This window comes from Panthera tigris, chromosome D4 (assembly GCF_018350195.1).
Source record: "Panthera tigris isolate Pti1 chromosome D4, P.tigris_Pti1_mat1.1, whole genome shotgun sequence".
NCBI classification, from domain to species: domain Eukaryota; kingdom Metazoa; phylum Chordata; class Mammalia; order Carnivora; family Felidae; genus Panthera; species Panthera tigris.
In genome coordinates, this window is record NC_056672.1 from 92,821,043 (window position 1) to 92,831,879 (window position 10,837).

Here is a 10,837-nt window from a genome sequence, read left to right on the forward strand (position 1 = left end):
CCTGCGCCCGCCCTCGTGGCCCCCAGCGTGCGTGTTTACGTCCCGCCGCGTCGGCGCACGGCCGCACCTGCGCCGCGACGCGCTTGCCCGCCCGCGCCTGCGCGCAGCCCGCCGGCGCAGAGCCTGGGACTCGGCTGGGCGCCGCGTCCCCGGGACCGGCCGGCTCCGTGGCGTTGGCAGGACGTCCGGCGCCCCGCGCCCCCGCTCCGGGGCTCGACTCGCGGCCCCGGGCGGACTTCCCGGCCCAGGGCTAGTGGGGGCCGCAGCTCAGCGAGAGGACAGCGGGTCCGGTGCGAGCCCGAGTCGAGGCGGGGCGGCTGTCGGTGTCCGCTCTTTGGAGCCGATGGGCTTGGGGGCGCGCGGACGACCGCCGCGGCGACGTGTGCGCGCGTTTCCCCTCAGTAGACACGCGGCAGGGCGGAGCGAGCCCCGCAGCGCCGAGGGCCGTCCCCGCTCCTTGCCGGCCCCCTCGGGTGAGCCCGCCGCCTCCCGCAGTCCTGGCCGCCGCACTTAGGGGTGTGTGGCGGGCTCCCCGGCGTGTGCGCTTCCCTGGCTTGTCTGAAGCTGCCCCAGAAAGCGCCTCCTGCTCTCCGCCCCCCCCCCCTTCCCTAGCGGGGGTCATCCCCGAGGCCCCTGCGGGTCTTTCCCCCACACAGGGCTCTGCCGGTAGTGCCAGCGGTGCCCTCGTGCGTCCGTCCCTGCACATGCGGACAGCAGGGAGAAGGTGGTATCTGGAAGGTGGATCACCGGGCTCTCCAGCTGAGGGCGCGGGAGCCCACCCCTGGAGACCTAGCCGGGGTGGGGTGGTTCTGCCCCACCCCCCGCCCAGGGTGTCAGACTCACTAGGTGGTCCCTGGCCTCCCTGAGACCCTGGCGAAGAGCTGGGTGGGAGCTCGAGGGGCCTCCTGGGCCGCCCAGAGCAGGTGCGGGCTCAGCGTGTGGACTCTTGCTCTCTTGGACGCACGGAGCTGGGAACCCCTGGTTGCCGTTCCCAGCACCCGTGCCGGTCAGAAACTGCGCTCGCCAGGCCAGGGATCAATCACGGCATCTTGCGTTTATTGGGAATCCGCCACGTTCTGTGGGAAATCAAAGAGTTTGGCAGCCTCTCAGAAGTCCGTGGCTTCCTTATCGGTTGTCTGGGGAGGGACAGTTTTGTGCTGAGGGGCCCGTCCTGCCTCTTGAGTGCAGTGTGCACAGCAGCGCGCACCTGTGAGCAGTGACCTAGGGCTCCACCCGTGTTCCTGGTTTGGGGACGTGCTTCAATCCTGTAAGCTGCAAACCCTGTGGAAAAGCCTTTCTGAAGGCTCTTGTGCCCCCGGATCTCTGGGCCGTGTTTGAAACTTTACGCGCAGCTGTGATTCTTGTACAATAAACGGGGTCTTTAAAAACAGGCCATTTCAGTAGCTTCCCCAGCTGGTGTAGGAAAGAGGCTGCACGGTCGTTGGGCTGTGGCAGTGAGGAGCAGCAGCTGTGGGCAGGACCCCGGACCTGGGCCCCCGCCTTGGCTGGCCCTCCTCTGTCCCAGGCCCTTTGCTTGCCAGCGGAGCAGCTGGGAGAAGCGTCGTAAGGCACGCGGTTCAGCTCTGAGGTCTGCGAAGGACTGGCACAGCGCGGGTGGGAGCAGAGTCCTCCTCCGGGCTTTGGGCCTGGCCCCGACCCCGCCGCCACGCCCAGGTCCGGGTGCGGGGACACACGTCCACCCTCCGCTGGTCCACTACAAGCCACTGGAGGAGTCAGCAGCCTCTGAACCCACCGCCCAGGTGACATCCTTGCCCTGGGGAAACCGGCTTCCGTGGGGGTGTCGCCGCAGTGTGAGGGCGTGGGAGCAGGCGGCCTGGCGGGGCGGCAGGCTGCGTTCCACGCCGCCCTTCGCGTCAGCGGGCGGGGAGGTGCCCCCGTGCTGCTTTCCGGAGGGGAGAGCAGCAGGCACTGGGGCCCGGAGCAGCAGGGCTAGGGGCCAGGGCCAGCGGGTCTTCCCCAGCCTCGGTGGGGCCGCAGGGGTGCAGCGTGGGGACCGTGGCCCCGTACGTGGAGTCTGTGTCTCCCTCCAGAGAGCGCGGGAGGTCCGTGAGCACCACGATCTGTCGGAAGCTACTGGCAAGCTGGTTGGGGGACGGTGCTCCCCGCCTGCTTATATTTCAGACTAATTAGCCACCACGTGCGGCCACTGGAATTGGTCCCACTGGTTGTTGGGGAAAAGACCTAAAATTCAGCAGCCTGAACCAACCGCAGCCCTGGCCGAGGAGCCAAGGCCTCCAAGGGAGATTGAGAGAATTCAGTTTTAGGTGTGCAGGCTGTGCGGGGGGGGGGGTGGGGGTGGGTGAGGGTAGGTGGTGGGCAATGGGGGGCTGGAGGGCTAGGCCGCGACACCCCCCCCCCCCCCCCCGCCATGCCAGGTACTTGGTCAGCTGCAAGAGAGGGAGGAAGCAGCACCTTTGGTAGGTCACCCTGCGGGGGACGGACACCGTCCCCTCCTCTCGCCTCGTCCGTCCGTGGGTCTGCAGAAAAGCTGGGGTGGCCGGCGCTCCCCGCCGGGCGGATCTGCGCGTAGGGCTTGAGGTGCCGCCGTCCTCACGTACGTCTCCGTTCCGACAGAGGCAGGCCTGCTGCCCTCCCCGAGGACGCCGCACCTCTGCCTCTCGCCCAGACCTCACAGCCAGGAGCACGGCCAAAGAGCCCTGTTTGGTCACTTGTGTCCCCGGGAACGATGACGGGAGCGGCGCCACCCCTCAGGACCCCTGGGTTGGCAGGCCAGAGAGCAAGTCAGGGCTGCAGAGCCCTGGCCCGGTTCTCATCCAGGATCAGCGGGGATGGGAACACGCACTGTGGGTCGCAGCCATACCAGTGGGAATGTTTTGGTGTTATATGATGGACAGTCATTGTGGCCTTTCTGGTTGCCACAGTGACAGTCCTGGTGCAGTGTGTGGGGCAGCTAACTGGCTGCTACCCGATCGTCTGGCCTGGGGCCCTGGTTTGTCGGCTGGAACCAGAGCGCAGGACCCCAGCCTTGGCCTGTCCCAGTGCTAAGACAGGCCGGACCTGGGCAGAGACTGGGGTCGTGATGGCCAGGGACAGTCTTGGCACGGGGACAGGTGACTCACCTTCCCTTTGTGGCCTTGGGCAGGGGGTGGCTCTGCTGATCTGGCCCCTCACACGTGCCTAGGACTGGATGCCAGGGGAGAGGTGGCCCCCCTGGTGTCTGGGCACTGGGTACCTGCCGCAGCCCCTGGCACTGAGGGGCCAGTGGAGGGAATAGCCTGAGGGGCTGGGGTCACGGTCCCAGCTCCCAGCAGGGGCCTGGCGCCCCCATTCTTTTCTCCTGTCGACAGCTGGAAGCCTGGAGTCTATTATCCTTCCAGAAGCTCTGGGAATTCCGAAGTGTCCTGACCATTCCTGTCATGAGTGCTGGGGAGCCATGTCCGTCTCTGCCGTACCTGGTGCTGTTTTTCAAGGACACTGGCTTCCCTACTCTTTGCATGGAGGCCTTCCTCATTTACAGCCTGTGTGACTCTCCCACTGTGGCCACAAACTCCATGTGGCGTCTTTTCTCACCACCTCCAGGTCGACTAGTCGTGTGGACCCCACTCAGAGCTGCTGGCCCTCACATCCCCAATTCGTGTGTGTGTGTGTGTGTGTAGGTTTCCATCCCATCCAACCTCCCAGGTCCCCTGAGCCTCCTTCCCTGTTCTTGCTTGCTTTCTGTTGTGACAATGGTGACCTCTCCACCTCAAGTTTCCTCGCAAGGTCCAGCCGAGTCCTAAAGGTCATGGTGAAGGCTCTAATCTGGCCTCTCAGGAGAGAGTTCCCAAATACAGCATCTTCCGTGTCGGGGGACGTTGTAACCCCTCATCAGAGGCTCCGGCATCCACTCCCACAGCCTGGCCCCAGCTCCCCTGATGTCAGCCGGAAGGATCCTGAGGTTCCTCGGGTGGGATCCTTTTCCCCCAGGTGCAAAGCTGGCTGGCCAGGTTCTGCTGGACTCTGCCCAGCAAAGGGCTCATGGTGGGGAGGGGAGATTGCTCAGGTATGATCTCGGGAGGAAGCTAAGTGTCTGCATTGTCTTCCTCGGGGCGGGTGGGGACCGTGTCTGCAGGCTCAGAAGGGTTAGGAGAGTCTGTGTCAAAGCTTTTGGGGCATTTCCACCCCAAGTGTGCAGCCCCAGGCTCCCAGCTAGGCTTCTGACCCTGGCTCATTGGGCCTGCCTTGGCTGCAGCCGTCTTTGAGATCCAGCTGTCCTGAGTGTGAAGGCTTGGGCTCTTTCCAGCACCCTTGACGGGGATGAGAACTTCTCTACTAGTGACCGGAGGCCCCACCTGGCATTCAGTGGCTGTCCCCCAGCACCCAGGTATTCATTGTCTTCCTGTCAAACAGGAAAGTGCTTAGCGTCAACCATCTGGGTGACACATCCCTACACAATCGTTGGCGGCTGGACAGACGCCTCAGACCAGGGGCTGTCAGCTCCACTGCCCATCAGCGCAAGAGTTGCTGTCAGCGGGGTGGGCCTGACTCAGACTGCCAGGCCCATCTTACTGCCCACCTTCTCAGACCAGTCCGGGAACAGCTGTGCCAGCTGGAGTTCTCTGGAAGCAGACGCTGAGGTAGAGTTTGGGATACAGGACAGCTGTCGGGGTTCAGCACTGGATAGGGCAGGGGAGGGGGCGGTCAGCTGGCAGTGACAACCTGCCAGGCCTCGGTCAGCCTTTTGGACCTTCATCCGGCTCATCACCAGTGTCCGGGAGGGTGTGGCTTTGTGTGACGTGACTCTCTTCGGGCAAGGCGGACCCCAAAGGGGCTGACGGCTAAGGCTGCCTGCTGACCACACTCCCCGAGGCTGGGCAGCAAGCCTTTCCTGGCAGTGAATCTCCGTTTCCACCACGTCCCTTCACCCCGCATTTAGGGACTGCCCAGCCTCTCCGCCTGCTGCCAAGATCTGCAGCCTTTAGAGCTGGGGGAGGGACTGGTGGCTAAACAACAAAAAGCTGCACGGCAGCCTCCTGGAAAAGCCTCGGCCACCTTTTCTGAACAGGAGCATTCAACCATGGCTGATTCAGGGCTGAAGGAAACCAGCTGCTGGAAGAGAGATCCACATTAGCAAGGAGAACAGTGCCCCTGAAAGCAGAATCCAGGATCAATGGGGTTTAAACACCGTGACAGATTCTAGGAAGCATCGCATCTATTAAATAAGAATCGTTTGCCGTAAAAGAAAACGAACAAGAGAAATTAAAAACATAGGGGCGCCTGGGTGGCTTTGTCGGTTGAGCGTCCGACTTTGGCTCAGGTCATGATCTCACAGTTTATGGGTTTGGGCCCCGTGTCGGGCTCTGTGCTAACAGCTCAGAGCCAGGAACCTGCTTCGGATTCTGTGTCTCCCTCTCTCTTTGCCCCTCCGCTGCTCGCGCTCTGTCTCTGTCTCTCAAAAATAAGTAAACAGCAAGAAAAAAATTTAAAAATATTGCTGCTGAAAAAATCCTCCATAACTATTCTGGAAGACAGCATAGTGGAAATCTGCTAGAATATGAAATAAAAACCAAAAAGGGGTGTGGTGATAGCAAAAAGATACCATGAAAGAAAAGATTAGAGGTCGGTCCCGGTGCTGCTCAGATCTTTTTGTGCAGACAAACCACGTGCAGATCTCTTTTTAAAAGTAGGCTTCAGGCTCAGCACGGAGCCCGCAACCAACTAAGCCGCCCAGGTGCCCCCTGCAGGTCTTAAAATGCATATTGTGGCTCTGGGGTTCTGGAGTAAAGCCTGAGGTTCTGAATTTCCTAAGTCTTACCAGGGGATGCTGCTGCTACAGCTGGTCCAACAGGCTATACTTAGAATCCCTCTGGGTTAATTAGGCAAGGAGAACAAGAGGGAAATAGAATGGAGAAAATTGTCGGAGCCTAACAAGAAATTTGGTAGCTGAAAACCTTCCAGTTTCAAGACAGGATGGATGAACAAAACCCAGTGCTAGACACACCCTTGTGAAGTTTTAGACTTCCAAGGATCAGTGAAGGTCTCAGAATAATTCAGAGAGAAAAAGCAGGCCGGCCATAGCCATCATTACTCTGATCCCAGAAAGGAAAGGCACACCTTCAAAATTCTGAGGGGGCTGGTGAACTTTTTGTCTCTAGTAACATTGTTTTGTCTTAAAGTCAATTTCATCTGATATGAGTATAAACACTCCAGTTCACTTATGGTTGTTTTCATAGTATATCATTGTCCAGTATCACAATTAAACATGTATGCGCCTAACAACAGAGCTCTAAAAATACATGAAGTAAAAACTTACAGAAGTGAAGAGACAAATAAATAATTCAAAAATAGTATTTAATATTCCACTCTCAATAATGGGCAGAACAATGAATCAGCAGAATACCGGCAAGAGTTAGGAAGACTTGAACGATGCTAGCAACCACTTTGACCTAACTGGCATCTATACAACACTCTACCCAACAGCAGCAGGTTATATGTTCTTCTCAAATGTATATGGAACATTTTCCAGCACAGAACATGTGCTAGTCCATGAAACAAATCTAGGTAAGTTTAAAATGTCTGAAGTTGAGGGGTTCCTGGGTGGCTCAGTCAGTTAAGCATCCGACTTCGTCTCAGGTCATGATCTCACAGTTTGTGGGTTCGAGCCCTGCATTGGGCTCTACACTCACAGTGCGGAGCCTGCTTGGGATTCTCTCTCTCTCTCTCTCTCTTTCTCTCTCTGCCCGTCTCCCACTCACTCGCATGCTCCCTCTCAAAATAAATAAACTTTAAACGAAAAACAAAGCTGAGGGGAAAAGGAGCAAACTAAATCCAAAGCAAGGAGAAGAAAAGAGTAAAAGTTGAAGACGTCAGTGAAACAAATCAGAAAAATAACAGAGAATCAGTGAAACAGAAAGTTGTTTCTTTGGGAAGGTCGACAAAATCGACAAACATTTAGACCAATGAAGAAAAAATAATATCAGGAAAAGAAGAGAGCCTGGCTGACTGGAGTGGGCGACTCCTGATCCTGGGGTCATGAGTTTGAGCCCTGCATTGGGTGTGGAGATTACATAAAAATAAATTTTTTACAAAAGGGAAGAAAAGGAATAGAGGAGGGGACATCACTGCTGACCTTACAGAAATCGAGAGGGTTAAAGGGCATACCGTGAACAACTTTATGTCAATAAGTCAGTTTAGATGAAATGGATATATTCCTAAAAACATATAAATTCCCAAAACTGGTGCAAGAAGAAAAAGAAAATATGAATATGCCTACAAGGAAATTGGAACCGTGATTTTAAAACCTTCCTGCCTTCTCCCTCCCCAACAAAAGGCCAGGCTTTTGCTGGTGAATTCTACCAAAAACTTGAAGAAGAATTAACACTGATCCTTCATGAACTCTTCCAGAAAATAGAAAAGGAGGAAACACGGTCCAACTGATTCCACGAGGCCAGCGTTAACCTGATATCAGAACCAGAACCAGACGGAGACATCATAAGGCACTGCAGACCAATATCCACTAGTAACATAAATGCAAAAATTCTCTACAAAACATTAGCAAACAATGTGTCAACACATAAAAAGTATAACATAACCAAGGAGGATTTATGTCCAGGATGTAAGGCTGATTTGACATTCCCAAATTAGTGTTCTACACCATATTAATAAAATAAGTCACAAAAAGTACATGCAGAAAAAGCATTTGACAAAATCCAACATCCATTCCTGATAAATACTCTCAACAGACTGGGGCTAGGAGAGCACTTCCTCAACCCAGTAAGGGTACCTGCCAAATCCTGCAGCTGACATTGTCCTTACTGGTGAAAGACTGAATGCTTCCCCTGTGAGATCAGGAACAAGGCAGACACTTCTGTTTGTCATGGGTGGAGGTTCTACCCAGCTCACTTGGGCAAGAAAAGAAACAAGAGACACCCGGACTGGAGAGGAAGAAGGAAACCATCTACTGAGAGACAACATGACCCTGTTTGGAAATGCTAAGGGCTCAACAAACAAACCTACTAGGATGAATGAGTCTGGAAAGCCCCATACTCAAAAGTCAATTTTATTTCTACATATCAGCAATGAATAGACCAGAAATAAATGAAGAACACAATTCCATTCATAATTACATCAGAGAGAATAAAGTACTTAGGAAGAAATTTAACAAAATAACAGCATGGGAGTGCAAGCTGGACACAGTCTGGAGGTTCCTCAAAAAACTAAAAATAGAACTACCCTACGACCCAGCAATTGCACTACTAGGCGTTTATCCACGGGATACAGGTGTGCTGTCTCGAAGGGACACATGCACCCCCATGTTTATAGCAGCGCTATCGACAACAGCCAAAGTCTGGAAAGAGCCCACATGTCCATCGATGGATGAATGGATAAAGAAGATGTGGTCTATATATATAGTGGAGTATTACTCAGCAATCAAAAAGAACGAAATCTTGCCATTTGCAACTATGTGGATGGAACTGGAGGGTATTATGTTAAGTGAAATTAGTCAGAGAAAGACAAAAATCATATGACTTCACGCATATGAGGACTTTCAGAGACAAAACAGATGAACGTAAGGGAAGGGAAACAAAAATAATGTAAAAACAGGAAAGGGACCAAACAGAAGAGACTCATAAATATGGAGAACAAACAGAGGGTTGCTGGAGGGGTTGGGGGAGGGGGGATGGGCTACATGGACAAGGGGCATTAAGGCATATACTCCTGAAATCATTGCTGCACCATTTGCTAACTAATTTGGATGTAAATTAAAAAAAAATAAATAAATAACAGCAACACCCGTACATTAAAATCTACGAAGTGCTGCCGAAAGTAAAGATGGTCTAAATAAATGGACCAAAGAGACTCAGTACTGGGAAGCTAGCAGTCTTGCACAAATTGATCTATAAAGTCAGCGCAATCTCTGTCAGATTGGTTTCTTAGCAGAAACCAGAGTGTGGGAACGGGGATGGGAGCAATCTCGTGGTGGAGGCAGGTAGCGGAACCATGTGGATACAGTGAGTGGAGACCAGCACAAGAGCAAGCCAGACGGCATCACTGGGGTCTGCGGCCGTCCTCTGTGGGAGTCCTGGGGCGTCCCCAGATCAGGGGACAGAGAGCCCGACGCCAGTCCATGTCGACAACCGGCCAGGCCTACTGATGGCCAGCCGCATTTCCCCGGTCCTAATTCGGAGGCAGGCCCTCACGGCAGGTGGACATCGGACGAAGGCCCGTCCTCTGCCCCCTGGGCTGGCCATGGGCAAGGTGTCTGCCTAGCTTCTGCACACCCCTCCCTGCCCGTCAGCCTCCTCCTCTCAAACGGCTTTCCTCTTGGCAGAATGTGTCCACAAGTGGCTCTTGGGCCCCGATTCTCAGGGATTCACCTCCAGGGAGGAGGTACAGATGGGTTCTTGTGCCAGTTTCTGGTCTGGCCAAAATCCTACGGAAGAACCCTGAGTGGGCTGCTTCGGTCTTGGGCCAACCCCTCGGCCAATCGACTGAGGCTCTAAGGAGGGCTGCGCGGTGACTGACTGCCGCTCGCGGGGAGGTGCCCGGAGTGGGGGAGGGGAGGAGCAGCTCCCTCCGTAGGGCCTGCTGTGCCTCAAGCATCTCCCCTGGGGGAGATCTGGGACAGACCCAGGCCTCCCTCTCCACCCAGGCCAGTGGAAACACCCAGGCCCCTGAGTCCTCCCCACAGAATTTGATGAGGATTCAGAGGCGCCAAAGTCCAGGCGGGTTCTTCCGTCACAGTGGGAGAAATGCGAGGTCCAGGCCTTCTATGGCTGTGCCACCAACCCCCTTGGAAAGGAAAGTGGAGGGCAGATCTCAGGAGGGACTCACTCATGGGAGGCGACCGAGGTCTGGTGGGCGGGCATAGCCTCCACCCCATCCCTGGATGTTTGGAATCTGTGCAAGAGGCTTGAGACAAAAGCTTCAGCATTGGCAGCCCAGGGGAGGTGGTGATCTGCCGGTAAACTCACGCTCTAAAGGGAAAACATCAGCGCCGATGCGCAAGGTCTGACAATTTCCCTGACATAACTGTTTCCACCACACCCAACTTGAAGCTCCCAGCTGCGTGAAAACTAGCCGACAGATTTCTGCGTATTTAGAAACCTCCCCTCCAGGGCTGATGGCACCCGACTGGCAGATGGGGGTAGACGGGAGGGGCCGGGCTTTCTGGCTGCAGCCCCCTGCTGAATTCTTTCCTCCCTCAAGCATCCTGAAGCTGCCTGGGCCACACCGGAGCTGGCTGCCAGCCCCCATGCAACCACACAGCCTCTAAGCTCCGGTCTGCCACAGGCCACAGAAGTTTGGAGACTTACCACAGACCCTGTGGAGGTGGGGCTAGCTCTGGGCCCCCAAGCATCCTCAGTATATCTTTCTGTGAGCCTGCTGTGTCCTTCCACTGTGGACCTCAGTCCCGGAACGGAGAGAGGTGTGGGCCTGCAGCAGGCTGTGGGAGGTTGGCCCCCCTGAGCAATGATTCCCTGGCATTGAGAGAGAAGGGGGCGGAGACAGGGAGCATGCCAGGAGCCGAGCCCCTGCCTCTCGGAGCCAGAGATGTCCCTCGGTGTCCGTGTTTGGCTCTGGAGGGGTGGGGGGCAGCGTCAGCCTAGTGCCGAGGACTGCAGGGGACAGGGAGTGAGACCCTGAGGGAACAGCATGGCTTTTCCCCTGCCTGATGCTCAGAACAGCACTTAAGTGCAGGGACCGCCCTTACATTATCCCTACTGGGGGCTTTTGCAGTTGGGTTTGCAGAATCCTCAGTTGCTATTGGAAACAATGATGTCACTGGCAGGGGGCGGAGCTTGAGCCATCCTTTGCTTTAGGGAGGTGAAGCACTCTGGGGCGGGGGTGGGGGTGGGGGCTGGAATAATTAGGA

The 10,837-nt window shown here is 55.7% G+C and overlaps 1 long non-coding RNA gene across 1 annotated transcript; it reads right to left on the reverse strand.

Annotated features, from left to right (window-relative positions):
- Positions 1-1,035: 1,035 nt before the first annotated feature.
- LOC122233216 lies at positions 1,036-3,314 on the reverse strand. Its single transcript, XR_006210734.1, has 3 exons — positions 3,102-3,314; positions 2,434-2,738; positions 1,036-2,182 (listed from the first exon to the last, which is right to left on the reverse strand). It is a non-coding gene; the product is annotated as an uncharacterized LOC122233216 (long non-coding RNA).
- Positions 3,315-10,837: the final 7,523 nt, after the last annotated feature.